This window comes from Chiloscyllium plagiosum, unplaced genomic scaffold (genome assembly GCF_037043375.1).
Source record: "Chiloscyllium plagiosum isolate Xiang-an unplaced genomic scaffold, Cpla_swu_hap1 HiC_scaffold_51, whole genome shotgun sequence".
NCBI lineage: Eukaryota > Metazoa > Chordata > Chondrichthyes > Orectolobiformes > Hemiscylliidae > Chiloscyllium > Chiloscyllium plagiosum.
In genome coordinates this window covers 15,829,004-15,836,486 of record NW_028270189.1, presented here as the reverse complement: position 1 = coordinate 15,836,486, position 7,483 = coordinate 15,829,004, and positions in this window count along the sequence as shown.

Here is a 7,483-nt window from a genome sequence, read left to right as displayed (position 1 = left end):
ACACACTGTGACACTTTCTGACTCTCTCTGACGCACTCTGAAATACAATGTAACATTCTCTGACAGAATGTGTCACCATGTGACAATCTCTGAGACAAAATGTGACTCTTTCTGACTCGCTCTGACTCTCTGAGACACACTGTCATCCTCTCGTTGATATACTGTGACACTCTCTGACAATCTCTGAGGCGCACTGTGACACTCTCTGACAGACTGTGTCACACTGAGACACTCTCAAAGACAGATTGTGACTCTTTCTGACTCTCTCTCTCTGACTCTATGAGACACACTGTGACACTCACTGAGACACACTGTGACACTCACTGACAGACTGTGATACACTGAAACACACTGTGACACTCACTGACTCTCTCTGAGGCACACAGTATGACATACTGTGAAACTCTCTGACTTAATCTGACAGTCTCTGAGACACATTATGACACTCTCTGAGACACATTGTGATACAGTCTGACTCTCTATGACGCACAGTATGACATACTGTGACACTCCCTGACTCACTCTGACACTCTCTGAGACACACTGTGACACTCTCTCACAGACTGTGACCCTCTCTGAGCCAAATGCTGACATTGTCTGACACTCTCTGAGACACATTATGACACACTGTGACACTTTCTGACTCTCTCTGACACACTCTGAAATACAATGTAACATTCTCTGACAGACTGCCACAGTGTGACTCTCTCTGAGACAAACTGCGACACTTTCTGACTCTCTGAGACACACTGTCATCCTCTCTTAGACACACTGTGACACACTGTGACACTCTCTGTCACACTCTGAGGCACCCTGTGACACTCTCTGACAGACTGTGACACACTGGAACCATCTGAGAGACTGTGACAGACTGTGACACTCTCTGAGACACACTGTGACACTCTCTGACATTCTCTGAAACACACTGTGACACTCTCTGATAGACTGTGATACAATGTGACACTCTCTGAAACACACCGTGATGCTCTCAGAAACAGGCAGAGACACACTGTGGCACTCTCTGACACTCTCCAACACACTGTGACGCTCTCTATGACACACAGTGACACTCTGACACTCTCTGTGACATACTGTGACACGTTCCAGAACATCTGAAACACTATGTGACACTCTCTGACGGACGGTGACACACTGTGACACTCTCTGAGACAGACTGTGACACTTTCTGACTCTCCCTGACTCTGAGACACACTGTGACACTCCCTGACTCTCTCTGAGGCACACTGTGACACTCTCTGACACACACTGTGACACTCTCTGACAGACTGTGACACACTGAAACACTCTCTGAGAGACTGTGACAGACAGTGACACTCTGTGAGACACACTGTGACACTCTCTAAAACACACTGTGACACTCTCTGACACTGTCTGAAACAGACTGTGACACACTCTAACATTCTCCAACACACAGTGACACTCTCTGTGACATACTGTGACACTTTCTAGCACATCTGAAACACTCTGTGACACTCTCTGACAGACGGTGACACACTGTGACCCTCTCTGACACCGACTGTGATCTTTTCTGACTCGACCTGACTCTCTGAGACACACTGTGACAGTCACTGAAACACACTGTGACCCTCTCTCTGAGACACAATGTGACTCTCTCTCTAAGACACTGTGACACTCTGTGACTCTATATGAAAATCTCTGAGACACACCGTGACACCCTCTGACTCTCTCTGAAACGCTCTGTGGCACTCTCTGACACTGAGACACACTGTGACACTTACTGAGACACACTGTGACAATCTGTGACACTCTGTGACTCTATCTGCCATACTGGAACACTCTATGTCACTCCTTGCCCCTCTCTGAGACGCACGGTGACACACTCTGACAGACTGTGACACTCTCTGGGACACACTGAAACACTCTCTGACACTTGTGACACTCTCTGACAGACGGTGACATTTTCTGCGACACTGCGACACTCTCTGAGACACACTATGTCACTCTCTGACTCTCTCTGAGGCACAATGTGACTCTCTCGCTGAGACACTGTGACACTCTTTGACTCTCTGAGACGCTCAGATGCACGTGGCGCTCTCTGACACTTCCTAAGAAACATTGTAACTCTCCCTGACAGACTGTGACCTTCATGTTAACAATCGGACACTTTCTGACACTCTCTGAGACACAATGTGACTCTCTCGCTGGGACACTGTGACACTCTGTGACTCTCTATGAAAATCTCTGAGACACACTGTGACACCCTCTGACTATTTCGGCAACTCTCTGTGACAATTTTTGACTCTCTGTGACGCACTCTGAAATACAATGTAACATTCTCTGACAGATTGTGCACAATGTGACACTCTGAGACAAAATGTGACTCGTTCTGACTCGCTCTGACTCTCTGAGACACACTGTCATCCTCTCATTGATATACTGTGACACTCTCTGACACTCTCTGAGACACAGTATGACACTCTCTGACAGACTGTGTCACACTGAGACACTCTCAAAGACAGATTTGACACTTTCTGACTCTCTCTCACTCTGACTCTATGAGACACATTGTGACACTCGCCGAGACACAATCTAACACTTTCTGACTCTCTCCAACTCTCTGAGACACACTGTGACACTCTCTGACTCTCTCTGAGGCACACTGTGACACTCTCTGACTTTCTCTGAAGCACACTGTGACACTCTCTGACAGACTGTGACACACTGACTCACTCTCTGAGAGACTGTGACAGACTGTGGCACTCTCTGAAACACACTGTGACACTCTCTGACTGACTGTGACACAATGTGACACTCTCTGGCACTCTCTGAAACAGACAGTGACACTCTCTGAAACAGACTGTGACACTCTCTGACACAGGCAGAGACACACTGTGAAACTCTCTGACACTCTCCAACACACTGTGGCACTCTCTGAGACACACTGTGACACTCTCTGAGACACACTGTGACATTCTCTGATTGACCGTGACACATTGTGACACTCTCTGAAACAGACTGTGACACTCTCTGACACTGGCAGAGACACACTGTCATCCTCTCTTAGATACACTGAGACACTCTCTGACACTCTCTGAGACACACTGTAACACTCTCTGACACTTTCCAACACACTGTGACACTCTCTGAGACACACTATGGCACTCTCCGACACTCTCTGTGACATACTGTGACACTTTCTAGCACATCTGAAACACTCTGTGACACTCTCTGACAGACAGTGACACACTGTGACACTCTCTGAGACAGACTGTGACACTTTCTGACTTGACCTGACTCTCTGAGACACACTGTGACAGTCACTGTGACACACTGTAACACCCTCTGACTCTCTCTGAAACTCTCTGTGGCACTCTCTGACACTGTCTGAGACACACTGTGACACTCGCTGAGTCACACTGTGACAATCTGTGACACTCTGTGACTCTATCTGCCATACTGGAACACACTATGTCACTCTCTGCCTCTCTCTGATTTGCACTGTGACACACTCTGACAGACTGTGACACTCTCTGAGACACACTGAAATACTCTCTGACACACTGTGACACTCTCTGACAGACGGTGACATTTTCTGAGACACTGTGACACTCTCGGAGACACACTGTGACACTTGCTGTTACTCTCTCTGACTCTCTGAGACACACGGTGACATTTTGTGACGCTCTCTCACACTCTCTGAGAAACACTATGTCAATCTCTGACTCTCTCTGAGCCAAATGCTGACATTCTCTGACACTCTCTGAGACACGATATGACACACTGTGACATTTTCTGACTCTCTATGACGCACTCTGAAATACAATGTAAAATTCTCTGACAGATTTTGTCACAATGTGACAATCTCTGAGACAAAATGTGGCTCTTTCAGACTCGCTCTGACTCTCTGTGACGCACTGCCATCCTCTCATTGATTTACTGTGACACTCTCTGACAATCTCTGAGGCACACTGTGACACTCTCTGACAGACTGTGTCACACTGAGACACTCTCAAAGACAAATTGTGACACTTTCTGACTCTCTCTGACTCTATGAGACACACTGTGACACTCTCTGACAGACTGTGATACACTGAAACACACTGTGACACTCACTGACTCTCTCTGAGGCACACAGTATGACATACTGTGAAACTCTCTGACTGACTCTGACAGTCTCTGAGACACATTATGACACTCTCTGAGACACATTGTGATACAGTCTGACTCCCTATGACACTCTCTGAGGCACAGTATGACATCCTGTGACACTCTCTGACTCACTGTGACACTCTCTCACAGACTGTGACCCTCTCTGAGCCAAATGCTGACACTCTCTGGCACTCTCTGAGACACAGTTTGACACACTGTGACACTTTCTGACTCTCTCTGACACACTCTGAAATAAAATGTAACATTCTCTGACAGACTGTCACATTGTGACACTCTCTGAGACAAACTGTGACTCTTTCTGACTCTCTGAGACACACTGTCATCCTCTCTTAGACACACTGTGCCACTCTCTGTCACTCTCTGAGGCATACTGTGACACTCTCTGACAGACTGTGACACACTGGAACCCTCTGAGAGACTGTGGCAGACTGTGACACTCTCTGAGACACACTGTGACACTCTCTGACATTCTCTGAAACACACTGTGACACTCTCTGATAGACTGTGACACAATGTGACACTCTGTGACACTCTCTGAAACACACCGTGACGCTCTCTGACATAGGCAGAGACACACTGTGGCACTCTCTGACATTCTCCAACACACTGTGACGCTCTCTGAGACACACAGTGACACTCCCTGACACTCTGTGACATACTGTGACACTTTCTAGCACATCTGAAACACTCTGTGACACTCTCTGACAGACGGTGACACACTGTGACACTCTCTGAGACAGACTGTGACACTTTCTGACTCTCTCTGAGGCACACTGCGACACACTCTGACAGACTGTGACACACTGAAACACTGTCTGACTCTCTCTGGCACCCTGAAACACACTGTGACACTCTCTGACACACACTGTGACACTCTCTGACAGACTGTGACACACTGAAACACTCTCTGGAGACTGTGACAGACTGTGAAACTGGGAGACACACTGTGACACTCTCTGAAACAGACTGTGACACTCTCTGACACCGGCAGAGACACACTGTCATCCTCTCTTAGATACACTGTGACACTCTCTGACACTCTCTGAGACACACTGTAACGCTCTCTAACACTCTCCAACACACAGTGACACTCTCTGTGACATACTGTGACACTTTCTAGCACATCTGAAACACTCTGTGACACTCTCTGACAGACGGTGACACACTGTGACAATCTGAGACAGACTGTGACACTTTCTAACTCTCCCTGTCTCTCTGAGACACACTGTGACACTCTCGCAGACACACTGTGACACACTCTGATTCTCTCTGAGGCATACTGTGACACTCTCTGACAGACTGTGACACACTGAAACACTATCTGACTCTCTCTGGCACTCTGAGACACACTGTGACACTCTCTGACACACACTGTGACACTCTCTGACAGTCTGTGACACACTGAAACACTCTCTGGAGACTGTGACAGACTGTGACACTCTGTGAGACACACTGTGACACTCTCTGAAACACACTGTGACACTCTCTGACAGACTGTGACACACTGAAACACTATCTGACTCTCTCTGGCACTCTGAGACACACTGTGACACTCTCTGACACACACTGTGACACTCTCTGACAGTCTGTGACACACCGAAACACTCTCTGGAGACTGTGACAGACTGTGACACTCTGTGAGACACACTGTGACACTCTCTGAAACACACTGTGACACTCTCTGACAGACTTTGACACATTGTGACACTCTCTGAAACAGACTGTGACACTCTCTGACACCGGCAGAGACACACTGTCATCCTCTCTTAGATACACTGTGACACACTGTGACACTCTCTGACCCTCTCTGAGACACACTGTGGCACTCTCTAACACTCTCCAACACACAGTGACACTCTCTGTGACATACTGTGACACTTTCTAGCACATCTGAAACACTCTGTGACACTCTCTGACAGACGGTGACACACTGTGACAATCTGAGACAGACTGTGACACTTTCTGATTCTCCCTGTCTCTCTGAGACACACTGTGACACTCTCGCAGACACACTGTGACACACTCTGATTCTCTCTGAGGCATACCGTGACACTCTCTGACAGACTGTGACACACTGAAACACTATCTGACTCTCTCTGGCACTCTGAGACACACTGTGACACTCTCTGACACACACTGTGACACTCTCTGACAGTCTGTGACACACCGAAACACTCTCTGGAGACTGTGACAGACTGTGACACTCTGTGAGACACACTGTGACACTCTCTGAAACACACTGTGACACTCTCTGACAGACTTTGACACATTGTGACACTCTCTGAAACAGACTGTGACACTCTCTGACACCGGCAGAGACACACTGTTATCCTCTCTTAGATACACTGTGACACACTGTGACACTCTCTGAGACACACTGTGGCACTCTCTAACACTCTCAAACACACAGTGACACTCTCTGTGACATACTGTGACACTTTCTAGCACATCTGAAACACTCTGTGACACTCTCTGACAGACGGTGACACACTGTGACAATCTGAGACAGACTGTGACACTTTCTGACTCTCCCTGTCTCTCTGAGACACACTGTGACACTCTCGCAGACACACTGTGACACACTCTGATTCTCTCTGAGGCATACCGTGACACTCTCTGACAGACTGTGACACACTGAAACACTATCTGACTCTCTCTGGCACTCTGAGACACACTGTGACACTCTCTGACACACACTGTGACACTCTCTGACAGTCTGTGACACACCGAAACACTCTCTGGAGACTGTGACAGACTGTGACACTGTGTGAGACACACTGTGACACTCTCTGAAACACACTGTGACACTCTCTGACAGACTTTGACACATTGTGACACTCTCTGAAACAGACTGTGACACTCTCTGACACCGGCAGAGACACACTGTCATCCTCTCTTAGATACACTGTGACACACTGTGACACTCTCTGACACTCTCTGAGACACACTGTGGCACTCTCTAACACTCTCCAACACACAGTGACACTCTCTGTGACATACTGTGACACTTTCTAGCACATCTGGAACACTCTGTGACACTCTCTGACAGACGGTGACACACTGTGATACTCTCTGACACCGACTGTGACCGTTTTTAACCCACCTGATTCTCTGAGACACACTGTGACAGTCACTGAGACACACTGTGACACTCTCTCTGAGACACAATGTGACTCTCTCTCTGAGACACTGTGACACTCTGTGACTCTCTATGAAAATCTCTGAGACACACAGTGACACCCTCTGACTCTCTCTGAAACTCTCTGTGGCACTCTCTGACACTGAGACACACTGTGACACTCTCTGTGACACTCTGTGTGACACTCTGTGA